General features: G+C 44.0%; 1 protein-coding gene and 1 long non-coding RNA gene across 7 annotated transcripts in view; one reads left to right on the forward strand and one right to left on the reverse strand.

The window, feature by feature from the left end:
- The window catches only part of LOC130357196 (uncharacterized), a 45254-nt gene extending 38315 nt beyond the window's left edge, over positions 1–6939 (reverse strand). Inside the window, exon 1 of the long non-coding RNA XR_008889126.1 lies at positions 6807–6939. This is a non-coding gene — a long non-coding RNA (uncharacterized LOC130357196). The remainder of the gene's footprint in view (positions 1–6806) is intronic.
- GJA5 (gap junction protein alpha 5) overlaps positions 1–27783 on the forward strand; it is a 77845-nt gene that overhangs the window by 20605 nt on the left and 29457 nt on the right. The window contains exon 1 of one of the 6 annotated variants that reach the window (XM_056559742.1): positions 6546–6642. The exons of the other annotated variants lie outside the window; for them this stretch is intronic. The gene's annotated coding sequence lies outside the window, so the exon portion shown is untranslated. Of the gene's footprint in view, positions 1–6545; positions 6643–27783 lie in introns of those variants that run through there. 6 annotated transcript variants of the gene reach the window in all.

Raw genomic sequence — 27783 nt, forward strand, 5'->3', positions numbered from 1 at the left:
AGCTGTGCCATTCAGCCACTATATGGTCTCCTCATGCTGCCAACACCTCCAAGCTGTGTCATTCAGCCATTATATGGTGTCCTCATGCTTCAGCCTCATCCAAGCTGTGTCATTCAGTCACTATATGGTCTCCTCCTGCTGACAACATGTCCATGCTGTGTCATTCAGCCACTATATGGTCTCCTCATGCTTCCAACACCTGCACTCTGTGCCATTCAGCCGCTATATGGTCTCCTCATGCTGCCAACACCTCCACGCTATGTCATTCAGCCACTATATGGTGTCCTCATTCTGCCAACACCTCCACGTTGTGTCATTCAGCCACTATATGGTGTCCTCATGCTTCAGCCTCATCCAAGCTGTGTCATTCAGCCACTATATGGTCTCCTCATGCTTCCAACACCTGCACTCTGTGCCATTCAGCCGCTATATGGTCTCCTCATGCTGCCAACACCTCCACGCTATGTCATTCAGCCACTATATGGTGTCCTCATTCTGCCAACACCTCCACGTTGTGTCATTCAGCCACTATATGGTGTCCTCATGCTTCAGCCTCATCCAAGCTGTGTCATTCAGCCACTATATGGTCTCCTCATGCTGCCAACACCTCCACACTATGTCATTCAGTCACTATATGGTCTCCTGACACTGATGCCACCACCAGGCTCTGTCATTGTGCTGCTCTGCGGCAGTGATTCTAAAAGCGATGCCGGTAATCTGCATGTTTTTCTAAATAACAGTATTATTTCACTACCCCAGCACACTCCATATGCGTTTTACGACACAGCAAAGTGTTCTATACCCCTATTGAGGCTCTCTGTAGACCAGAAATGGCAGTTTTTAATATAGATTTGCCACAAATAAATTCGGATCAAACATTTTTTTCCGAAAAATTAGGCGAATCGGCCGAATCAAATTTTTGAAAAGTTCGCTCATCTCTAATCTTGATATTAGGGGCAGATTACTGCACAGAGAATTATACAGACACGAAGATATATACCAGACATACCAGTGGGTTCTGTAGTGAATGAAGAGAGCACAGCTCCTGCAGTCCATTCATATACAGGAGGTAAATATAGGTCCTGGTGCATTAAAGGAGTATTCCAGCGCAAAATAACATATCCCCTATCTAAAGGATAGGGCATAAGTTATAGATTGTGGGGGGTCTGAGCGCTGGGGCCCCCCGGGATCTCCTGGACGGGGCCGTGGCAGTCTGCAGGAAGTGAGGTTTCGTACCCAGCAGAAAGCCGCGGCAGACACGCCCCCTCCATGTATCTCTATGGGGTACATGAAGGGGGCATGTCGTCCACCACGTCATGCGGGGACGGAACGCCCCCTTTCCAGAATACTGCTGCGGCCCCATCCAGGAGATCCCGGGGGGGGCCAGCGCTCGGACTCCCACGATCTATAACTTATCCCCTATCCTTTGGGATAAGTTATATTGCACTACAGATGTCCTTTATGCAGCAGGGGACCAAGATGTACATTTAAATCAAATGGTGGCCACACAAAATATTGACAATTTGGGCCCAATGTGGATAGTTCCACTTAGGGGCGTCCTTACTTATGGGGGATACTGTATATGTGGTGAGCAGGAGGAAGAGCAATGGTGACTGGGGTGTTGTGATGAAAGTGTAGGGTCTATTGGTGTTAACCCATAAATGTCTTGACACCAGGGTGCGGTTTCCTCAATGTAGTAATCCTACCGCCAACCGTCCCACAAACGGCAGGGAGAAATAACGGAATGTCCACAGCAGATTTCATGAAGTAAACTTGAAGTAACTTTACTGTATATTCTATGCAACGGCACGGAACATAACGGTCTTTGAGAGAGAGAACCGTGGTACAGGTTCCTCACAGGTTTGCTGGGACTCCGGGATCAATGAGCTTTGATTTCTAGCCACTGTGCTACTATTTTTAGGAGATTTGAGTTTCTAGTAGTCACACAGGATTTAGTAGTTTGAGCTTTGAGTAACTGATATTTAATGGCTGCGGATTCCTAGGCCTTAGGCCTAGCTTGAATTGATGCTGATGAGATGAGGAGATGTGCTTATCTGATAATCCGGAAATAAGAGAGAGAATTTAGTGGCTGCAGCCCCTTATATATTAAGGGGGTGGGACAAAACTCATTGGTCAGCAAAAACTGTCAGTCCTGACCCAAAGGTCCTTAAACCATACTACAATTTATTTAAAGGCACGTGACCTCTAAGGTCCTATACAGAGGTATTCCTATATAACATATCAAATATATATATATATATATATATATATATATATATTTACGTTAAATACCATTTATATGAGGTGACTAGGGGTTAGTCCTACAGGAGAGCCCTATTGACAAGGAGGGACTCTGGCTGAGGGGACTTTAGACAAAGGGACAGGACCAGGTCCTGTACCGGGACACCACATATATATAATGTGAGGGGTGGACTCACTTATGGTAGATACTCTATATAATGTAAGGGGTCGACTCACTATTGGGATATATATAATGTGAGGGGTGGAGTCACTTATGGGATATACTGTATATATAATGTGAGGGGTGGACTCACTTATGGGAGATACTGTATATATAATGTGAGGGGTGGACTCACTTATGGGAGATACTGTATATATAATGTGAGGGGTGGACTCACATGGGATATACTGTATATATAATGTGAGGGGTGGAGTCACTTATGGGATATACTGTATATATAATGTGAGGGGTGGACTCACTTATGGGAGATACTGTATATATAATGTGAGGGGTGGACTCACTTATGGGAGATACTGTATATATAATGTGAGGGGTGGACTCACATGGGATATACTGTATATATAATGTGAGGGGTGGAGTCACTTATGGGATATACTGTATATATAATGTGAGGGGTGGAGTCACTTATGGGATATACTGTATATATAATGTGAGGGGTGGAGTCACTTATGGGATATACTGTATATATAATGTGAGGGGTGGATTCACTTATGGGATATACTGTATATAATGTGAGGGGTGGAGTCACTTATGGGATATACTGTATATATAATGTGAGGGGTGGACTCAGTTTACACAACAAATTCACAATATGTCTTGTGTTACATTTTTATGAAGTAAGGGGATTTTGTGACCCGATTATGTCTCCTCTGACGTCTGTGACAGGCTGAAGGATAACTTCATTACGTACAGTAGTTATACATCAGCATTATATGTGGCGTTACATAGCAAATACTTCATAATCTGACATGTGATCTGATGTACTGTCAGCTCAGCTCCAAGAATGCATTGCTCTCCTGAATGCAGCTCTGGATGTGAACAGAGTTTATGGTTTGCACACATGTGGACCTCTCCACCTCAGGGTGAACCTTTTGGTTTTGTAAAAACTTTAATATTATGGAGAGGAGGTTCACGATCTTCAAGTTCACACATTGAGACTGTGGTACCCGGGTGGTGTAGTGCAGGTAGTAGTAGGGCAGGTGGTAATAGCCCAGGGACATATGGTAATATAATCCCTTGTATTGTTCGTGACGCCAGTCTGTGGTTGTTTGATGTAAGGCACTGCCGACAACCAACCCAGAAACGGCATATATTAAATGAGAGTCCAAAGCAGGTTTTGATGCAACTGTACAATAGAAACCATAATAATGACCTATGGGGATCCTGCAGGAGAGCCCTGTGCACTTGAGGGACTCTACCTGAGGGGACTTTAGGAACTTTACAGAACCATGTTCAGGACTGGGACACGACAAACCTCCTTACTTAATATAAGTCGCCCTCGACGTCTGTTCCCTTAGGGAGAGAAGCGAAATGGCCACTGGGCCGTATGCAGTCCTGAAGCATTACATACAACGTCCAATTCCAGGCTGATGAAACGAATATGAAAACTGATGAACTGGTGATAAGAGTCTCTGTATATAATGTCCATACATACTCGTGCGGCAGCAGCTTGGACCCATACATCTCTCTCTTTTGTGCCCTCAGTTCCTCCACTATAGCAGCAACTTCAGCTTCTCTGCTGGCTCTTTCGGCCTGGGCTGTAGTAACTGGGGGATGGGGATTCCCTGGCAGGGGAAGAAGGTGCTCCCTCAAAAAACTAATTAGTGCAGGCTCATCCTCTGAGCTGGTTGGTCATTCATCATCCTCCAGAAGTGGGGGCAGGTCGCAGGCCTCCTCAGCCCCAAGGGACAGCTGCAAACGGTCAGCCAGGTCCTGAAACAGTTGCGCTGCGGCCACGGCAACTTTCCGATCCGCTAGCGCCATCTTGTTGCTCTCTCCATGTGCTCTGGTTTGCTCCACCATCTCTGTACTCCTCTCTGCAATCTCTGGACTGAAGAGCGCTGGCGATTGGTCTCTTTTATAAGAGGTTCAGACAAAATGGTGGCCGGCAGAAGGACGTCATCGGTGCAGCGCTGAATTCCGGTCCCCCGGCAATAACAGGCAAATGCCAGCAGTTCCACTTCGGCATGGAGACGACTACATGATGTCCACGGCAAGGGGCGGGACGCTGACCAGCGCGGGACATTTTCGCACGCTTCTCGTGCTCCTCCTTAACCCTTGCAGGTACAATTCGCAATGAAGTGCGTAGCATGGCTTCAGCCCGAATCTTACATATGGTGGCCTTACCACCAGAGTACTGAAAAGTACTATCGGTGCTCTTCTTGTACAGACCATACAAGAAGAGCGATCCTAAGACACAGAGGAGGGTAAGAATCCTCCAGCCTCTTTCTACTTTAGAATCGTATTGATCACGCCATCTAAAGGGTTAATGGCCGCCGCCAACATGAGCGTGATCCCTGATGTCCACTATTAGTGGTGAGTACTCAGCTACTGATAGCAGCCGGTACTCACCCGCTTTACAGCGAGCGTAGCCCCTGCATTCCCTTCGCAGACAGTAAATGCACCGCAACATAATGTATGGCGCTGTAGGGCCGTACATTTGCAGCGTGCCCCCCAGGGGTTAAATGACGTAAATGGGTAAGCGGAGATCTTGAAAAGCATGAGAAAGAATAACATTTAGATACTGCTTTCAAATCTGTGCACACCTATAGGCCGTGTTCACACAGTGCAACAGAGTTAAAATAAATGACGTATATGTGCAAAATAATGCATTATATAATAGTCTACGGCAAAGTTTCCCAATTGGGGTGCCTCCAGCTGTTGCAAAACAACAACTCCCAGCATGCCCGGACAGCCAAAGGCAAACACTGCTCTAGTCAGTATGAAGTCCTGGTACTTCATTGTCTCTGCCTGACCTTTGTTTATCCTTCCTGTCATGTTTCTATAGACTTTTGATTTGATTTGTCGTTTCCCATAGCAACCATACCCCTACCACACCATAGCAACCATATCGCCAATGTCAAAACTAAAGGGATTACAGATACGGTTGCTATGATGTGGTAGGGATATGGTTGCTATGGAAAATGACAAACTAAAGTCTATAGAAACATGACGGGAAGAGTAAATTATGGAGAAGGATGAAGATAGGCCGGGCAGAGACGATGAAGCGTCAGGGCTGGAAACATAGCAGAGCCGGATATGTGGTTCAGTCACCGTAGTCAGAAATACAGCCAAACAAGTTAGGTTTCAGTTACAGTGATGTAGCAGAGCTATACGCTGTTAGAACCGTCTAAGTCATGTTTTGGTAACAATTCGCTGAGAACTAAATCAGAGAGAAAAAGCAACTTGTGTTATTCATTAGTGCTGCTCACGAATATTCGCAATTCGAATATTATTCGCGAATATCGCATATTCGTGAATTCGCGAATTTCGCGAATATAGCGCTATATATTCGTAATTACGAATATTCGTTTTTTTTTCACAGTACACATCACAGTGATCACCCCTCTCTGCTTCCAGGTTGTGTGGTGTAAAGAAGGCTGTAATACTACTGTGTGAGACTGGCGTGCGAAAATTCGCATATGCTAATTTTCGCATGTGCGAATTTTCGCGTATGCTAATTTTGTATATGCTAATATTCACATATGTTAATTTTCGCATACGCGAATTTTCGCACATGCGAATTTTCGCACATGCGAAAATAAAACGAGAATATAACGAATATGCGATTATTCGCGAATATATGATGAATATTCTTCCATATATTCGCGAATATTCGCGAATTCGAATATGGCCTATGCCGCTCAACACTATTATTTATATGTTAATTATATATCGGCCTTTGGCTGTCCGTGCATGCTGGGAGTTGTAGTTTTGCAACAGCTTGACTGGAGGGATTTTAGATATGTACTCAGGGTGTGGTCAAATAACCCATAGTTCTACCCAATATTATACCTACCATTCTCCCCTCCAACCACCCCTTCTCCCCATAAAATACAAAAGACATGGGGGGAGATTTATCAAAACCTGTGCAGAGGAAGAGTGGTGCAGTTGCCCATAGCAACCAATCAGATTGCTTCTTTCATTTTCCACAGGCCTCTTTAGAGGCCTGTGGAAAATGAAAGAAGCAATCTGATTGGTTGCTATGGGCAACTGCACCACTCTTCCTCTGCACTGGTTTTGATAAATCTCCCCAATGGTTGGCGAAATGAGCTTTTTCACTGAGGAATTGGCGAGGAATTCTCGCTTAAAAATTCTGCCGTGGAATTTCCGTTTTTTTTTTTGCGTGGAAATATAGGAGGAAACTGTTTTTTGTTTAGGTAGGTTAAAGCAAGACACCTGGCACTGCTTCGGGATTACGGGTAGGGTCTGTTTCACTGTCAGGGAATAGTGCGCTTATTCAAACCAGCTGGTAGGTCGGTGGTGCTCACGCTGACTAAGTTCTGTACAACATATTATCCAAAGAAAGGGGCGGATCACTCACCGGTCCGATGCTGTGCACTTTATTGAGGGATGAATATATTGGCTACATACGGAAAGATGTTAGCGGCAGGGCAGGAGGTGTAACAGAGCCCCGTCCGAAGCGACGGCGCCGTTTCACACCCACAGGGCCTTTCTTCAGGCCCGAAATTCCCGCCGCTGGCTGACTCCTCCCCCTCTAGCCCTTAAATACCCATGACACTCCTTCCACTGAGCCCCCTAATAGAAAACCCTGCCAAAACCACCCTTTTTAACCCCCCAACATCCCAGGGACATCTTTTTAACCCCTACTCTACAATAAAACCTCCGTCAAGCCGCTCCTCCGCTAGGGTGTTACCCTCCGCTCCGTATGCTCCCAGGAGGCTCACTGGTTGGGAAACAGTGGTCTGTGGCAAAGCCTAAGCAAGAAATAGCAGCTGGAATAGCAAAATCCGACCGCAATACAGAAAAAAGGCTGCAAAAATTTGAAATAACCTACAGCTTTTGTCGATAACTTTGCTTGTTTAGAAAAATGTCCGTGTGATGTCCCAGTACGAGATATAGTCCCAAACAGTACTTGGGCCCTGTCAGGTTGAGTCCCTCTGAGTCCTAGAGGCTCTCCTGTAGTGTCTCCCCCATAGTAATATATATTATGTATAGTGTTATGTGTGTTATGGATAAAGGACCTTTACGGACCTTTGAGTTTGTCACATGATAATGTGTCCACATGATCTGTTTGTTACCCAGAGAGCACCAGCTAACCAGGTGACCTGCAGCTTGACCTATAGGCTTCTGGCTCAGCCCCCCTTTATAAGAGGGGCAGCCATTACAATCTCTCTCCTATCACTCCTGCTGAGATACAGTAAAGACCAGACGTCTCAGAGCCAGTGTCCAGCACATCTGGAGGCCTCAAGCCTAAATTACAGCCACATGCCAGTAAGTCAAGTCGTCTCTGTCTGCTGTCACTACCTACAGTCAAGTCTATTATAGTCAGCGTGGCTGTCCTAGAGTCTGTCAAAGTCACTACAAGTCCCAGCAAGCTGTGAGGTCCTTCTGTGTTACTGGTCACCTCTCTGGGATCCTGGCCATGCTGTATAGACTATTTCTATCTGTCTACCTCAGTAAAGCCTCCGTTAACCCTAACCTGGTCTTGGACTATTATTGCCTTGCCTAACATTGGGATAGCGGTGCTACCAGGGGTCAAGTCCTGGGAAAAAAAAGTGCAGGTACTCACCCAAAATTTCCACTCAAGGGCCAATCCTGCAGAACTACTACTAATGGGAACTGTGCTCCTGCAGTGGAAAAAGTGCAGGAACTCTGTTCCCACACGTTCCTGCAAGACCACGCCCTGGCGTCACGAACATTTAGAGGTAATAACATCTGCCCCTGGGCTACAACATCTGCCCCATTCCTCACCTTCACACCCAGAGACACCACAGCCGCATTTTTTACGTCTACAAAAAAGACTGAAAGCAACGTGTGAACATGGCCTAAGTGTAAATCTCAATATACCCACAGCTCTATTTGGTGTCTACAGTTCCCAGGCCTGTTCGCCCCTACAGTATACAGTGATATCACTGTCCTCCCAGTGCAGTAGATTACATTCGCAGTGGGGAGGAGGAGGAGGGGGAAGAATGTAAGTCGATGGAAAATATTTCCGTCACAGAAAACACAGATCAGCATCTAATTTATATTTTCACACCTCTCCGGGGAACAAATCTGCTCCCTGTCCGGCCCTGTGTCAGCTCCACGGTGCTGTAACAGAGGATTCAGCAGAGGAGTCACCATGTTTCACTGTAACAAATCCCACAAACTTCATAAATTAAACAATATAATTGGTGCTGCGTTACCTCCGGAGCTGTGCTCATACAGTGAAAAACTTTTTTCTTTTAAATCAACTGGTGGCAGAAAGTTAAACATATTTGTAAATTACTTCTATTAAAAAAACTTAATCCTTCCTGTACTTATTAGCTGCTGAATACTACAGAGGAAATTCTTTTCTTTTTGGAATGCTCTCTGATAACATCATGACCACAGTTCTCTCTGCTGACGTTATTATAATAATAATAACACTTCATTTATTGTTGTCCTTAGTGGGATTTGAACCCAAGTCCCCAGCACTGCAAGGCAGCAGTGCTAACCACTGAGCAACCATGCTGCCCTTAGCATACATCTGCTATGCACGGCTGCTAGAATGGACAGAGATGTCAGCAGAGAGCACTGTGCTCGTGATGTCATCAGTGTTCCAAAAAGAAAGGAATTTCCTCTGTAGCATTCAGCAGCTAATAAGTACTGGAAGGATTAAGATTTTTTAATAGAAGTAATTTACAAATCTGTTTAACTTTCTGCCACCAGTTGATTTAAAAGAAAAAAGGATTTCACCGGAGTACCCCTTTAACCCCTTAAGGACGCAGGACGTAAATGTACGTCCTGGTGCGGTGGTACTTAACGCACCAGGATGTACATTTACGTCCTAAGCATAACCGCGGGCAACGGATCGCAGCCAGGGACCCGCCGGCAATGGCCGACGCCCGCGATCTCGCGGGCGTCCGCCATTAACCCCTCAGGTGCCGGGATCAATACAGATCCCGGCATCTGCGGCAGTACGCAATTTGAATGAATGATCGGATCGCCCGCAGCAGCGCTGCGGGGATCCGATCATTCATAACGCCGCACGGAGGTCCCCTCTCCTTCCTCCGTGCGGCTCCCGGCGTCTTCTGCTCTGGTCTGTGATCGAGCAGACCAGAGCAGAAGATGACCGAAAACACTGATCTGTTCTATGTCCTATACATAGAACAGATCAGTATTAGCAATCATGGTATTGCTATGAATAGTCCCCTATGGGGACTATTCAAGTGTAAAAAAAAATGTAAAAAAATGTAAAAGTAAAAGTAAAAAAAAAGTGAAAAATCCCCTCCCCCAATAAAAAAGTAAAACGTCAGTTTTTTACTATTTTACACCCAAAAAGCGTAAAAAATTTTTTATAGACATATTTGGTATCGCCGCGTGCGTAAATGTCCGAACTATTAAAATAAAATGTTAATGATCCCGTAAGGTTAACGGCGTGAACGAAAAAAAAAAAAATCCAAAATTCCTACTTTTTTAATACATTTTATAAAAAAAAAATTATAAAAAATGTATTAAAAGTTTTTTATATGCAAATGTGGTATCAAAAAAAAGTACAGATCATGGCGCAAAAAATGAGCCCCCATACCGCCGCTTATACGGAAAAATAAAAAAGTTATAGGTCATCAAAATAAAGGGATTATAAACGTACTAATTTGGTTAAAAAGTTTGTGATTTTTTTTAAGCGCAACAATAATATAAAAGTATATAATAATGGGTATCATTTTAATCGTATTGACCCTCAGAATAAAAAACACGTCATTTTTACCATAAATTGTACGGCGTGAAAACGAAACCTTCCAAAATTAGCAAAATTGCGTTTTTCGTTTTAATTTCCCCACAAAAATAGTGTTTTTTGGTTGCGCCATACATTTTATGATATAATGAGTGATGTCATTACAAAGGACAACTGGTCGCGCAAAAAACAAGCCCTCATACTAGTCTGTGGATGAAAATATAAAAGAGTTATGGTTTTTAGAAGGCGAGGAGGAAAAAATGAAAACGTAAAAATTAAATTGTCTGAGTCCTTAAGGCCAAAATGGGCTGAGTCCTTAAGGGGTTAAAGGGATACTCCGGTGACAAACTTTTTTTTTTTTTTTAAATCAACTGGTGCCAGAAAGCTAAGCAGATTTGTAAATTACTTCTAATAAAAATCCTTTTCAGTACTTATTAGCTGCTGAGTACTACAGAGTAAATTCTTTTCTTTTTGGAACACAGTGCTCTCTGCTGACACCTCTGTCCTTTTTAAGAACTGTCCAGAGTAGGAGAAAATCCCCATAGAAAACATGCTGCTCTGGACAGTTCCTAAAATGGACAGAGATGTCAGCAGAGAGCACTGTGCTCGTGATGTCAGCAGAGAGCTCTGTGTTCCAAAAAGAAAATAATTTCCTCTGTAGTATTCAGCAGCTAATAAGTACTGGAAGGATTAAGATTTTTTAATAGAAGTAATTTACAAATCTGTTTAACTTTCTGGCACCAGTTGATTTAAAAAAAGTAAAATAAAGTTTTCCACCGGAGTACCCCTTTAAAGCTTCATTAAAAAGCATATAAAAGGCTTCTAAGCTGATCACAGGGTCTTCATAGAACAGCATTTAATTTATCTACAGCGCCTCTAAAGGAGATATGAAGCATTACATGCTTGGTTCTCTAGAGCAGTGTTTCCCAACCAGTGTGCCTCCAGCTGTTGCAAAACTACAACTCCCAGCATGCCTGGACAGCCAAAGGCTGTCCGGGCATGCTGGGAGTTGTAGTTTTGCAACAGCTGGAGGCACTCTAGTTGAAAAACACTGCTCTAGAGCAAGGTAAAGTCTTCGCCTATTTATAATAAAAATGCTCTGGTACGGCTGCCCTAACATTGCTGACATATAGGGCCGGACTATGCTCACTATACTGTGTCATCCTCCCTCCCCAACATTTAAAGGGGTACTCCGCTGCTCAGCATTTGGAACGGGATGCTCCTATAGACTAGCATTGAGGGGGCGGGGCGTGACGGCCGTCACGCCCTCTCCCATAGACTTGCATTGTGGGGGCGGGGAGTGATGTCATGAAGGGGCGGGGCTATGATGTCACAAGCTGCCGACTCCAGTGTTCAGAACAGTTTGCTCCAAACGCTGAGAAGCGGAGTGCCACTTTAAGAGGCACTCCGCCATCAGGTAAATGATGCAGAAACATATAGCATTGATTACCTAAAACAACCAAAAATCCATTCATTTTGAGCGTCTTAGTCTGTTATATCCTGGTTGTGCAGTTGCTCAGTACTACAACTCCCAGAAAACATTGCTCTCTATTACAGTCCTCCCACCCTGCTTACTCCCCTCCCACAGTACTCCTGCCAGTTCCTCGCCCAGAGCTTTTGCAAAGCATCTCATTTCACAACAGATTATCGTGCAATCAGTGAGGTTGCAGCACCTGCTGTAATCAATCCCTGTCTGCTTCTCTGTCTGTGATATTGTTCAACACAAGGCAGAATGCTTAAAACACACCTAATTCTTGTATCAGACATTGACAAGCGGTGATGATGAAGGGGGGTGGGGGCTGATGACATGTGGTGATGATGAAGGGGGGGTGTGGGATGATGACAAGGGGATGATGAAGGGGGGGGGGGCATTATGACAAGGGGATAATGAAGGGGGGGGTGTGGGATGATGAAAAGGGGATGATGAAGGGGGGTGGGGATGATAACAAGGGGATGATGAAGGGGGGGGAGGGGATGATGACAAGGGGATGATGAAGGGGGGGGTGTGGGATGATAACAAGGAGATGATGAAGGGGGGTGTGGGATGATGACAAGGGGATGATGAAGGGGGGTGGGGATGATGAAGGGGGGTGGGGATGATGACAGGGGGATGATGAAGGGGGGGTGTGGGATGATGACAAGGGGATGATGAAGGGGGGTTGATGATGAGGGTGATGATGACAGGTGGTGATGATGAAGGGGGGATGATGACGAGGGTGATGATGACGAGGGTGATGATGACAGGTGGTGATGATGAAGGGGGGATGATGACAGGGTGATGATGACAGGTGGTGATAATGATGAGGGTGTTGATGACAGGGGTCTGGATGATGACAGGGGTGATGATGTATTTCCCACCCTAGGCTTATACTTGAGTCAATAACTTTTCCTGGGATTTTGGGGTAAAATTAGGGGCCTCGGCTTATATTCGGGTCGGCTTATACTCGAGTATATACGGTATATATTTATATTATAATACTGTTATATAAATATATGTATGGATTATTGCACATTTCCATTTAAGGACTGTCATTATAGATCACTTAAAACCAGACCATTGTTGTTATTAATTATTATTTTATAAACTTGGCTGTCAGAGCATGCTGGGCAAAGCTGGAGGGCCACAGTTTAGAGAACACTGGTCTATAGTTATCACTTTGTATAGCACCGACCGGCCAGCGAGCTTCATCAGCTCATGATATTATGAATATAATAATTTAGACATGAGAAAACATGGTGCTACTTGTGACGTCTCAGCCCGACAACCGGGCCGGGCTCTCTCCTGTGGCTTGTAATAGGAGAATATATCGTTGCGCTGGGCGTTCGCCAGCCACAAGTGGAATGACAGGGCGAGGTATTGGAGATCCATGGCAGGGTAGGAGGCTGCGACAAGTGTTGACAATTGTAAGTGGATTAGCTGTGGAATGTGTGCTGCACTAGACGTGTCAGGGCTGGGATCTGTTCAGCGTGAGCGAAAGTGTTAAAAAAAAGACCTGCGAGCCATGCGACATATCGAAAACCACAGACCGGCAGGATAAGGGTTAAATATACTTGTGTCCCCCTCAATTTCATCCCAACGTGGGTTTATACTCCAACGTAAAGTTTATCTACAGATACAATCTACATGAAAAGGGGAGTCACTGTGTACATACATTACATTACTGATCCTGTACTGATCCTGATTTATATCCTGTATTATACTCCAGAGCTGTCCTCACTATTCTGCTGGTGAGATCACTGTGTACATACATTACATTACTTATCCTGTACTGATCCTGAGTTATATCCTGTATTATACTCCAGAGCTGTACTCACTATTCTGCTAGTGAGGTCACTGTGTACATACATTACATTACTTATCCTGTACTGATCCTGAGTTATATTCTGTATTATATTCCAGAGCTGTACTCACTATTCTGCTGGTGAAGTCACTGTGTACATACATTACATTACTTATCCTGTACTGACCCTGAGTTATATCCTGTATTATACAACAGAGCTGTACTCATTATTCTGCTGGTGAGGTCACTGTGTACATACATTACATTACTTATCCTGTACTGATCCGGAGTTATATCCTGTATCATACTCCAGAGCTGTACTCACTATTCTGCTGGTGGGGTCACTGTGTACATACATTACATTACTTATCCTGTACTGATCCGGAGTTATATCCTGTATTATACTCCAGAGCTGTACTCACTATTCTGCTGGTGAGGTCACTGTGTATATACATTACTTATCCTGTACTGATCCTGAGTTATATCCTGTATTATACTCCAGAGCTGTACTCACTATTCTGCTGGTAGGGTCACTGTGTACATACATTACATTACTTATCCTGTACTGATCCTGAGTTATATCCTGTATTATACTCCAGAGCTGTACTCACTATTCTGCTGGTGGGGTCACTGTGTACATACATTACATTACTTATCCTGTACTGATCCTGAGTTATATCCTGTATTATACCCCAGAGCTGTACTCACTATTCTGCTGGTGGGGTCACTGTGTACATACATTACTTATATATATTGTTTACACTGGCTGGATGAACACAGTAGACATGGCGGCTGCTGTCTTCCCTGCTTACATCCAGACTCCCCCATAGAATTATACACAGGATAACACCTACGGCCATAAACACTGATTCATTTCCACTTAACTAAATCCCTTCTAGTCTTTCCTTGACAATCTCCCAGAATCCGTCTTTGTGTATATCGGTGGGAGGGGGTCACATACTTTCTTCTTCCATGAGGTTTACCCTCTCCCGATCCTGGCTGCGGTAATGACTTGTATATTTACATGTTGGCAGCGCCAGCAGCTAAACATCTCTCTGCACCGATGTGATAATGATGACAACGTAAGAAGTGCAGATAAAAAAAAAGGCGACAAACCTAAATATGTCTTATAAATATTTTCTAAAAATGTTTTTACAAAATAGTTTTGTATAATGAATAAAATCGGGAAAATTTAAACTGTCTAAACCATTTGTTTTTAGTGCTTCGCTTTGCATATAGCAGTGTTTCCCTACTAGGGCGACTTCAGCTGGTGCAAAACTACAATTCCCAGCATGCCCGGACAGCAGTAGGCTGTCCGGGCATGCTGGGAGTTGTAGTTTTGTCACAGCTAAAAGCACCCTGTTTGGGAAGCACTGGCATACAATGTTATAATTATATCCTACCGTTTCGTGTATACAGCTCCCATACATACTTATTGGTCGCCTTGTTTTTTTTTGTTATTTTCTCCCAACTAGAGACACTTTTATAGAAAATTAGCTGAGTAATCGGCGTTGCCCGGTTTTTCCTTCCTAATCTTGTTGGGGAGGAAAATCAACAAAGGAGGAAGCTTTTGACTTCATATCCCGTCCTCATATATTGTTGTCATATCCCGTCCTCATATCTCAACCTCCTATCCCGTCCTCATATCCTGTCCTCATATCTCGACCTCCTATCCTGACCTTCTATCCCGACCTCATATCATATCCCGTCCTCACATCCTGACCTCATATCCCGTCCTCCTATCTCGACCTCATATCCGACCTCATATCCCGTCCTCATATTCTGTCCTCATATCTAGACCTCATATCCCGTCCTCATATCCCGACCTCATATCCTGTCCTCATATCCCGACCTCATGTCCTGTCCTCATATCCCGTCCTCATATCCCGACCTCATATCTCGACCTCATTTCCTGTCCTCCTATCTCGACCTCATATCCCAACCTCATATCCCATCCTCATATCCCAACCTCTTACCTCAACCTCCTATCCTGACCTCATATCCGACCTCATATTCCATCCCCATATCTCGACCTCCTATCCCGTCCTCATATTCTGTCCTCATATCTAGACCTCATATCCCGACCTCATATCTCAACCACATTTCCTGTCCTCCTATCCCGTCCACCTATCTTGACCTCATATCCCAACCTCATATCCCATCCTCATATTCCAACCTCCTACCTCAACCTCCTATCCCGACCTCATATCCGACCTCATATTCCATCCCCATATCTCGACCTCCTATCCCATCCTCATATTCTGTCCTCATATCTCAACCTCATATCCCGTCCTCATATCCCGACCTCATATCCTGTCCTCATATCCCGTCCTCATATCCCGACCTCATATCTCGACCTCATTTCCTGTCCTCCTATCTCGACCTCATATCCCAACCTCATATCCCATCCTCATATTCCGACCTCCTACCTCAACCTCCTATCCCGACCTCATATTCCAACCCCATATCTCGACCTCCTATCCCATCCTCATATTCTGTCCTCATATCTCAACCTCATATCCCGACCTCCTATCTCAACCTCATTTCCTGTCCTCCTATCGCGTCCTCATATCCCGACCTCATATCCCAACCTCCTATGCGTCCTGATATTCCGTCCTGGGAAAAAGGGGGAAAAAATAGCCCCACCCCATTTAAACCCCTTAACAACACATGTGACATCATGACGCTGTTAAGGGTCCACACCCAAAGTTAGCTATTGAAGAGGTACTCCGCCCCTAAACATCTTATTCCCCTATGCAAAGGATGGAGGTTAAGATGTCTGACCGAGGGGTCCGGCTGCTGGGACCCCCCTGCGATCTTCGGCGCGGCACCCCAGTCATTCGGTGCACGGAGCGAACTCTGCTCCCTACCGAATGACGGGAGACCACAGCCATTATGCCCCCTCCCATAGACATGAATGGAGGGGGCGTGGTGTGACATCACAAACATAGAAGCTGTACTTTTATAGAAAGCGTCCGGGCCCTCCGCTATTAGACATCTTATCCCCTATGTCTTGGATATGGGAAAAAGATGTTGTGGTGCAGAACCCCTTTATAGGGGTACTCCGGTGGGGGGAAAAAAATGTTTAAATCAACTGGTGCCAGAAAGATAAACAGATTTGTAAATGACTTCTATTAAAAAAAAACTTAATCCTTCCAGTACTTTTTAGCAGCTGTATGCTACAGAGGAAATTCTTTTCTTTTTGAATTTCTTTTTTGTCTTGTCCACAGTGCTCTCTGCTGACACCTGATGCTCGTATGAGTAACTGTCCAGAGCAGGAGAAAATCCCCATAGCAAACCTATGCTGCTCTGGACAGTCCCTGACATGGATAGAGGTGTCAGCAGAGAGCTGTGTACAAGACGAAAAAGAAATTCAAAAAGAAAAATAATTTCCTCTGTATTATACAGCCGCTAAAAAGTACTGGAAGGGTAAAGATTTTTTAATAGAAGTCATTTACAAATCTAGTAAAGTAATAGCTTATACCTCTAGGACCTCACCAGACCTTGGTGCATAATGATAAGAGTGGAAATACATTTTAATACAACAGCGTTACTAATATAAAATTTTAATTAAAAATAAATAAATATAAAATAGAAGCAAATTAACACATTTGTCTGGCACTGTTAAATGATAATCCCACTGGGCCCTAGTGGGAAATCAATAATGGATTGTTGGGATGGATAATCAATATATTATCCAGTAATCTGATACTCCGGTGTATATAGAAAAAGTCTGTTAGTCTGCAAACAAAAAATGAATGGATGAAAGTCCCGTTTTGTAGTAGAATAATTAAGTGCACTTAAAAATAAAGTCAATCTCCAGATAGAAGATATATAAGGTGTTATGAATGATGTTTCTCACCACAGGTCCTGGCGGCTCAATAGTCCTCTGTTGTAAATCACAGTCCCACACTCCTTAATTCCCACAGAGCTGGATTAACTCCTCTGTTGCCGGGACTTGCCGATTTGCAAGCAGACGCTGGTGATAACTGTATGAACAGTGTCAGACACCTAAACGCGTTTCGGGGTGCTGGGAATTGTAGTCCTCCGACCCCTTCCTCAGTAGAAATGTGTATATGATACACATTTCTACTGAGGAAGGGGTCGGAGTACTACAATTCCCAGCACCCCGAAACGCGTTTAGGTGTCTGACACTGTTCATACAGTTATCACCAGCGTCTGCTTGCAAATCTGCAAGTCCCGGCAACAGAGGAGTTAATCCAGCTCTATTCCGCCCTGCCTGGCGGCACCTTACCCCTAACCATCTCCCACAGCCAAAGTCTTCACGTGGGACGCCATCCCTCGACCTACTACCGCTCCCGAACGCACCATTGCCACCAGACTCATTATCGCTCCCGTGCCCACTCACCCACTCTTGCCGGAGTGTCAGTGTCAACATCGAGAGGCAGCCGGTGAGCGAGTGCAGCCTATAGCATGGAACATCGCATCGTGCTCCCCTGCCACCGGAGCTTGCGGTACAGGACATCACACTGCGCCCCCCCTGCCATCGGGGCACGAGAGGAGTGTGGGACTGTGATTTACAACAGAGGACTATTGAGCCGCCAGGACCTGTGGTGAGAAACATCATTCATAACACCTTATATATCTTCTATCTGGAGATTGACTTTATTTTTTATACTTTCATCCATTCATTTTTTGTTTGCAGACTAACAGACTTTTTCTATATACACCGGAGTATCAGATTACTGGATAATATATTGATTATCCATCCCAACAATCCATTATTGATTTCCCACTAGGGCCCAGTGGGATTATCATTTAACAGTGCCAGACAAATGTGTTAATTTTCTTCTATTTTATATTTATTTATTTTTAATAAAAATTTTAGATTAGTAACGCTGTTGTATTAAAATGTATTTCCACTCTTATCATTATGCACCAAGGTCTGGTGAGGTCCTAGAGGCATAAGCTATTACTTTACTAGATTTCTATTTTGCTGCCGGTGGGGTCCAGCTATAGCTTTAAATACCTTGGTCCTTTTGTTGTGAGCTGCACCTTATTTCAAGTTTTCTAATTTACAAATCTGTTTAACTTTCTGGCACCAGTTGATTTAAAAAAAAAAAAATTTCCACCGAGGTACCCCTTTAACTATTAAAGCGGCAGTCTGATGGGGAAGACTCAAACTGGATTTGCTAGGACCCATGTGGCTTACTTCTAGCACATTCTAGCTGTATCATCTTTATGCCGCAGACACAGCTCTGTAGTCACTAGAAGCCAGGAACATCACGTTATCATGCACACCAATTGGGTAAAGTAGCTCCTTACCAGCCTCTAGCGGCTGCAGGAAAAAGCTGCCTGTAGCGTAGAAGGGAGGGAAGTTAGCAGTTACTTAATTTTTTTTTCGTTTGTCCCACAAACAGTGGAGCCCTACCTGCAGGGGGCAAGCTACTTGTAAGTGGTGGTCCTACATACAGGGAGTAAACATCCTACAAAGGGATCCGACCTAGCACTGATCAGTGCGCCGACCTCAGACATTGACCTCCTGTCACCTGAAGAACCGTATACAGTTGGTGCACTACAAATCTACGTATTGAAAAGCCTTAAAGGGGTATTCCGGGCAAAAACATCTTATCCCTTATTGAAAGGATAAGTGGCGGGCCCCGCGCGAACTCCCTGCAGCAGCCCACATTCTATGCGTAGCTGCGTCTGAAGTTTCGGAAACCTCCGGGCTTCCGAGACGGGGACGTGACGTCACACCACGCCCCCTTCATTAGTTTCTATGGGAGGGGGCATAACAGCCCACTCACATGAACGGAGGGGGCGTGGCCTGAGGACAGGGGATAAGATGTTTTCGATAGGGGATAAGATGTTTTTGCCCGGAATACCCCTTTAAGAGTGCATGCAGCATAGCCACTTAAGGACAAGTTAGGTGTATTTCCTGGGTTTAATCGAACATGTAGGGGGAGATTCAACAACACCTGTGCAGAGGAAAAGTTGCCTAGTTGCCCATAGCAACCAATCTGATTGCTTCTTTCATTTTGCAGAGGCCTTGTTAAAAATGAAAGAAGCAATCTGATTGGTTTCTAAGGGCACCTGGGCAACTTTTCCTCTGCACAGGTTTCGATAAATCTCCCCCATAGTATCTTCGACTGGGTTCACCATAATTACGCATTTAAAAGCCTTCAGAGTGAATGCGGAATATCCATCTACAGCTCAGTTAAGTGTATTTTCTGGGTTTAATTAAACATAGTATTTCTATCTGGTTTCATGATAACTAAATATTTCTAGCATTGAGAGTAAACATTGACTAGTAGGTGAGTGACAAATCACCCCAAAAACATAAAAATGACCTTCAATTCTTTTTCAATAAAAAAGGAATTTTTGGAAGGGGTAGAGGACAACAGCCCTCTGCCATGTCCTCTGCCAGTAAGAATGTTGGTGGCAGCACTGGTACAGGTAGCAGCAGCAGCCAGGAGCCTGATGGTAGTAGTAGAGCAGCCACAACAATTTTAATTGTCAGTAAACAAATAAAATTTGCGCAAATGACAGGAAGCCCCTAGATGGTCCAAAAAAAAATTCTTATGCCAGTTGGTCGTAAGATTGGAGTACGCATACGCACAGTAATAAATTCAGCTCGCCAACTGGTGCACCCGCTAACCATGTCCCCCCCTGGAAGCGAACAACAAGTGAGGATGCCAGTGCAGACAACTTTAAAATAGCGCAAAATTTGATGTCTTCCAAATGTGGCCCTCCAAATGTTGTGAAACTACAACTCCCAGCATGCCCGGACAGCCGTTGGCTGTCCGGGCATGCTGGGAGTTGTAGTTTTGCAACATCTGGAGGACCAAACTTTGGAGACCACTTCACACCCAGACTTATATAAAGAGGAGCAATAGGCATCTGTTCACATTGCTCTTTTTTCTGGTCTATCACATTGCGGGACACGAAGACTTCATATTGGAAAAGAAGCAGTAAGACGCCAAGAGCTTGTCATATCAGTGTCTTACAATATCTCCTTTCTATGGTTTGTTTAGGCCTTGAGGGATATTATCGCAGCTCATTTATTATATTTATTTTTAGAACTTCTTAATATTTATACAGAAGGAGAAAACGGGTCGGGAAAGGTTTAGGCAAAAAAGAGCCAGATCAGCAGAACCGCAATGAGATCAGCAAGATCAGTGGTTATATTCCTGTATATAGGGGCAGTATTATAGTAGTTATATTCTTGTACATAGGAGCAGTATTATAGTAGTTATATTCCTGTATATAGGGGCAGTATTATATTAGTTATATTCTTGTATATAGAGGCAGTATTATAGTAGTTATATTCTTGTATAGAGGGGCAGTATTATAGTAGTTATATTCTTGTATATAGGAGGCAGTATTATAGTAGTTATATTCTTGTATATAGGAGCAGTATTATAGTAGTTATATTCTTGTATATAGGAGCAGTATTATAGTAGTTATATTCTTGTATATAGGAGGCAGTATTATAGTAGTTATATTCTTGTACATAGGAGGCAGTATTATAGTATATTCTTGTATATAGGAGGCGGTATTATAATAGTTATATAATTGTATATAGCAGGCAGTACTATAGTAGTTATATTCTTGTACATAGGAGCAGTATTATAGTAGTTACATTCTTGTACATAGGAGCAGTATTATAGCAGTTATATTCTTGTATATAGGAGGCAGTATTATAGTAGTTATATTCTTGTATATAGGGGCAGTATTATAGTAGTTATATTCTTGTATATAGGGGCAGTATTATAGTAGTTATATTCTTGTATATAGGAGGCAGTATTATAGTAGTTATATTCTTGTATATAGAAGCAGTATTATAGTAGTTTTATTCTTGTATATAGGAGCAGTATTATAGTAGTGATATTCTTGTATATAGGGGCAGTATTATAGTAGTGATATTCTTGTATATAGGGGCAGTATTATAGTAGTTATATTCTTGTATATAGGAGGCAGTATTATAGTAGTTATATTCTTGTTTATAGGAGGCAGTATTATAGTGGTTATATTCTTGTATATAGGAGGCAGTATTATAGTAGTTATATTCTTGTATATAGGAGGCAGTATTATAGTAGTTATATTCTTGTATATAGGAGCAGTATTATAGTAGCTATATTCTTGTATATAGGAGCAGTATTATAGTAGTTATATTCTTGTATATAGGAGCAGTATTATAGTAGTTATATTCTTGTACATAGGAGGCAGTATTATAGTAGTTATATTCTTGTACATAGGAGGCAGTATTATAGTAGTTAAATTCTTGGATATAGGAGACAGTATTATAGGGGGCAGTAACACTGCTGGGGGAATGTACTGCTAATATGTTTGTTAATATATCTATGTGTCCAGACCAGACATCCTAATTGTGAGATGTCCATCCTTTAGCTCCAAAAATAAAGAGATGGAAATACCTGGGATGGTTCTCCAGTCCTTTTTCCCACCAATACATTTCTGTCATTCTCAGACATCACAGCTGCCGCATTCGATGGGTTATAAGGAAAAGATATGGTGTCAGATTCCAATTCCTCTTCACCCTCTGTAAATAAAACATACTGCAGTACTAGATCAGTAATATCCGGTCAGTCACGTCCAACCCCGGTTTGTTCCCGGCTTTGGGATAGATCATTGGAATGATAACAGAGTATTGTAGGATAGACAAGTGCTTGTCGAGATTAGTGACCCATCTGCTTACGGGATGAAGTTACATAGTATGGGACTTCACGGTCATAGGTGTGAAGTTACAGGCTGAGATCTTTCTTTTTTATACCTAGACCGATAACCATGACAAGGGGGCATCCTCTCCATCTAGAGGAAAGACACAGAGATTCTTTACTGTAAGAGCAGTGAGACTATGGAACTCTCTGCCACATGATGTTGTGATGTCTGACTCAATAAACAAGTTCAAGGGGGGCCTGGATGTTTTTCTAGAGAATAATAGTATTACAGATTATGGCTATTAGATTTATGGGGATAGCATGTTGATCCAGAGATGCCATATTGGGGACGGGAAGGAACTTTTCCTTTATCATGGGACAATTGACATCAGCCTCATGGGGGGTTTTCGCCTTCCTCTGGATCAACACAGTAGGATTTTAGGTTGAACTCGATGGACTCTTGTCTTTTGACCTTACAAACTATATTACTATGAGAGTTATGTACATAGTGACTTGTCGGCACATGTTAGGCCTGTGGATGATCATTCTCTATACATAGAAAGTGCCCCCTTTGACACTTTTGGTGATAATTGAGATATTAGCGTTCCATCTAAATCACACTTCATACTATGGTGTGTGCAAAAATTTCCTTTTTTTTGGTCCTTCTCAGCTATTTATCTGAAATCTAGGTGCGGCTTATGTATTTTTTTTTTTTTTTGCACAATCAGAGTCATTAATTAAATTGTCAGCCATTTTTTGGGCGCTATGAGAAATAAACAAAAACCTCTTTGTTTAGGTATTGGGACGTACTTTGGGGCATGTCTATCACTTACTACTGGGGTGACACACTGTAACAAACCTCCTCCTCATGTAATCTCCTTACTACTGGGGTGACACACTGTAACAACCCCACTCCTCATGTAATCTCCTTACTACTGGGGTGACACACGGTAACAAACCCCCTTAGAGATTTTATGAGACGCACACGCTGTAAGAATGCTGGACGGACCTCAAACAGTACAGCGCTCCTCTGCCAGCCTGAAGAATGTTAATTATTATGGTGGGGGGTCGTCGGGGGGGGGGGGGGGGAGTGGTGCTGGCTGATAGCGGGTGGTTTGGATGCTGGCTGGCTAAGTTTCTTGCGGCGGGCAGAGCAGCGACCCCCCCCCCCACCCCACCCAAGAGGGCGCTCTAGGCGGCTCTGCCTATTTTGCCTATAGGCAGAGCCGGCCTTGACTGCAGGTCCCTTCACGTTATCCAACCAGACACTAAGGCCTCGTTCACACTATGGAATTTCCTTCAGCCTTCTCCAGGATCGAAGCATAATGTCCGTGGCAATGTGCCGTGGACAGTAAGAAACCACAGTGCAGTGCTAGGACTTTTCAGGACTCCCAGTAGATTACTTTCATGGTGTGAACTGAGCAGCAATATCCTATTGAAATCAATAGGACACTGCTGCAAGCAGAATCCACGCGGAATGTCCTCAAGTAAATTCTGTAGTGTGAACGGGTCCTTTTAGTACCTATTGTCAGGGGTGTGGCTATAGAGGTAGCAGAGGTAGTAGTCGCACCGGGGCCCTGGTGCCTAAGGGGGCCCAAAGCACATCTTCCCCATTAGAGACTTGTATTGTAATTGGCATATGGGGCCCTGTTGCTTCCAAACCAGTGTTCCTCCAGGAATTGCATAACTACAACTTCCAGCATGCCCGGAGTTGTAGTTTTTCAACACCTGGAAGCACTCTGGTTGGAAAACACTGAGAAAGACTAATTTAATTAGTGATGGGCAGCATAGGCCATATTTGAATTTGCGATATTTGGTGAATATTTGGATGAATATTCGTCCTATATTCGCGAATTCTACATATTCGTTCACTTTGTTTTCGTAATATTCGTCAAATTCGTAATAAAAATTTGCATAATGGGCATGCGCGATTATATCTTTCAACTAACTACTTTCCTATTGGTTGCTAGGGATGTTGCTAACCTCTGACAACTGTATTTGCATCCTTCTCATTGGCCCACAAGCTAAAAGAAGGGAGGGATCAGTGTCCTCTGGAAGTGCTGATATTCGCATACTTTTCGCATTAAAATTCGCATATTCGCCATCTTTGGACCACAAGCTGGAAGGAGAGAAGGATGATCACTTTTTTTATTTACACAGTACACAAAAAGAATATTCGTCATCACAAATATAATTTGCGATATTCTAAATATTCACGAAATCGTGACGTGCCGATATTCGCAAAAAAAAATTAGCTATTCGAATATTCGCACTCAGCACTATAATTTAAATGCTACACATGTACATGTATGAAGGGGAGGAACATACAATTGCGTTCTAGTAATCCGGATGCCAGACTATTGAATTTCTAGAGATTTAATATAGGGCTAATTCACACTATGGAATCTCCGCCTGTATTTCGTCTGGAGTGGGCATCGGCAAAACAAGCCAGAGCTAGGACCAATCGGAAATGCGCCGTCTCAGTAGACGGCAATGGACTTCAGAGCCGATTCTGCCATAAGAATGAACATGTTTCTGGGGTCCGGAATTCTTGCAACTTTTTAATGGCTTATACGTTTGGGGGGTCGACTTTTCAGGTTCCTTTAAGACCAGAGCATCATGGCTGCTTTTGGTCATGTGACATTCTACGACTTTATAGTACACATGGAGGGGGGGGGGGGGGGGGGGGAGAGATTTATCAAAACCTGTCCAGAGGAAAAGTTGTCCAGTTGCCCATAGCAACCAATCAGATCGCTTCATTCATTTTGCATAGGCCTTGTTAAAAATGAAAGAAGCGATCTGATTGGTTGCCATTGGCAACGTTTCCTCTGGACGGGTTTTGTTAAATCTCCCCCGAAAGGTTTATAAAACTCTGTCCCTGTTTCCCTTAGCAACCAGTTAAAGGTTAGCTTTCATTTCTAAAACTGCTGTAATAATAGTGAAAGTGAAAGCTTAGCTGTGACTGGTTGCTATGGGCAACAAAGAGAGTCTTGCTATAATTACTATAACCCCCCCCCCCTCCCTCTTTTGATTGGTTGCTATGGGCAAAGGAAGAGTTTGTATTTCTTTATTGACCTTCTTGTCCATAGCAACCAATGACAGCTTCACTTTCATTTTACCAGAGAACTTTAGAAAAAAAGATTTAAAAAAAAGCTGTGCTGTGATTGGTTGCTATGGGCAACAAAGACAGGGGTTTTTTTTTTTAGACATTTTTTATATATTTCCCCAAATTCTTAGGGCTCATTCGCACTACATACTTTTTTTTATGAGCGGAATTTTACCCCGGAATTCTGCTTGAAAAATACTGTGCAGCAGCCTCCCCATTGTTCCCAATGGAATTCTGCCGTAATATATTCAAGCTACGGAATTCCCATAGTGGACGTTCCACCCCGGAAATTCCCGACTCCACATGTTAAGTTTTTTTCCGGTACTGAAATACCTTGTTGTCTATGGAAACGAGGCATGTCCGAGCGGTCCTAGCGCCGGCATGTTTTGCCCGCCCCCAGATTGAATCTCCGCCAGGAATATCTCTGGGCGAAGATTCCATAGTGTGAATAAGCCTTTACCATTACTCATTTTCAGACGCCTTTTAAAGCTTAACCCCTTAAGGCCCATTCACACTATAGAATTTTTGCACAGATTACACTTACAGCAGCCTTTTCCGGAATTGTATAGACCAGTGTTTCCCAACCAGGGCGCCTCCAGCCATTGCAAAACTACAACTCCCAGCATGCCCCGGACAGCCAACGGCTGTCCGGGCATGCTGGGAGTTGTAGTTTTGCAACAGCTGTTGGCACACTGGCTATGAAACATTGGTATAGACTATAGGACCATTAAAAAAAAAAAAATACCACAAATGTATATAGGGGAGTAATATACAACTGTGTTCCCCTAGTCCGAATGCCAAATTATTGGGTCCGAATACGGAATCTTTCGTCAAAATCCAATTTTTTTGTCGTAGGTTCCGTCATAGTGTGCAAAATTGAATAATGTGAACTGGCCCTTAGTGACCGGCCGATTTAAGTTTTTAGACCAAGTGATATTTTTTTTATTAGTTTTTTTTCCCATTGTCACAATGCCAAAGCCGTAAAGTATTTACCGTATGTTTTCATCGGTTTCGCTATATGAGGGTTTGTTTTTTGTGGCACAATTGCTTTTTTTTTTCCTTTCTTTTTTCTTTAATGGTATCAATTTGGCGTATATATAACTTATTAATTTACTTTTACTCACTCCGGATCGGGTGTAGTTAAACCCCATATTAATCGCATTGGCGGTAGAATCGCGGACATAAAACGTCCTTTGTCTTCTACTAATGCAGAACTTCCACGAGAAGATTTGTAAACATGAGACGTGCGGATAGAACATCACTCCAGCATAATCAACCACGTAAAGGATGATGTATCCACGCGGCTCATGTTTACAAATCTGCTAGCGGAAGTTTTAGATAAATGGAAAACCAAAAAAAAGCATCACAGCTTACTGTACAGTGAAAACCGCACATTTGCGCAGCAGGTTTCACATTGGGCAAAATTCTGCCATAATAATAAATATGTAGACATAAGACAGAGATTTTTACTCAATGCTTAATTAAAAGGGTGTTTTTTCCTTTTTTTTTTTTGTTGTTAAAAGAAGCCATACTCACCTGCCCCCATTTCCCAACTGCTGCTGTTCTGAGAGCTCCTGGTCCCCGCTGCTGCTGTTCTGAGAGCTCCTGGTCCCCGCTGCTGCTGTTCTGAGAGCTCCTGGTTTCCGCTGCTGCTATTCCGACAGCTCCTGGTCTCTGCTGCTGCTGTTCTGACAGCTCCTGGCCCCTGCTGTTGCTGTTCTGGTGGCTCCTGGTCCCCACTGCTGCTGTTCTGACGGCTTCTAATCTCCGCTGCTGCTGTTCTGACAGCTCCTTGTCCCCCCTGCTGCTGTTCTGACAGCTCCTGGTCTCCGCTGCTGCTGTTCTGAGAGCTCTTGGTTTCTGCTGCTGCTGTTCTGACAGCTCCTGGTCCCCGCTGCTGCTGTTCTGGTGACTCCTGGTCTCCGCTGCTGCTGTTCTGACAGCTCCTGGCCCCTGCTGTTGCTGTTCTGGTGACTCCTGGTCCCCGCTGCTGCTTTTCTGACAGCTCCTGGCCCCTGCTGTTGCTGTTCTGGTGACTCCTGGTCCCCGCTGCTGCTGTTCTGACAGCTCCTTGTCCCTCCTGCTGCTGTTCTGACAGCTTCTGGTCTCCGCTGCTGCTGTTCTGAGAGCTCCTGGTCCCCGCTGCTGCTGTTCTGACAACTCCTTGCCCCTGCTGTTGCTGTTCTAGTGGCTCCTGGTCGGCGCTGCTGCTGTTCTGACAGCTTCTAATCTCCGCTGCTGCTGTTCTGACAGCTCCTTGTCCCTCCTGCTGCTGTTCTGACAGCTCTTGGTTTCCGCTGCTGCTGTTCTGAGAGCTCCTGGTATCCGCTGCTGCTGTTCTGGTGACTCCTGGTCTCCGCTGCTGCTGTTCTGACAGCTCCTGGCCCCTGCTGTTGCTTTTCTGGTGACTCCTGGTCCCCGCTGCTGCTTTTCTGACAGCTCTTGGCCCCTGCTGTTGCTGTTCTGGTGACTCCTGGTCCCCGCTGCTACTGTTCTGACAGCTCCTGGCCCCTGCTGTTGCTGTTCTGGTGATTCCTGGTCCCCGCTGCTGCTGTTCTGACAGCTCCTTGTCCCCGCTGCTGCTGTTCTGACAGCTCCTTGTCCCTCCTGCTGCT

This window comes from Hyla sarda, chromosome 2 (assembly GCF_029499605.1).
Source record: "Hyla sarda isolate aHylSar1 chromosome 2, aHylSar1.hap1, whole genome shotgun sequence".
Classification (NCBI taxonomy): domain Eukaryota; kingdom Metazoa; phylum Chordata; class Amphibia; order Anura; family Hylidae; genus Hyla; species Hyla sarda.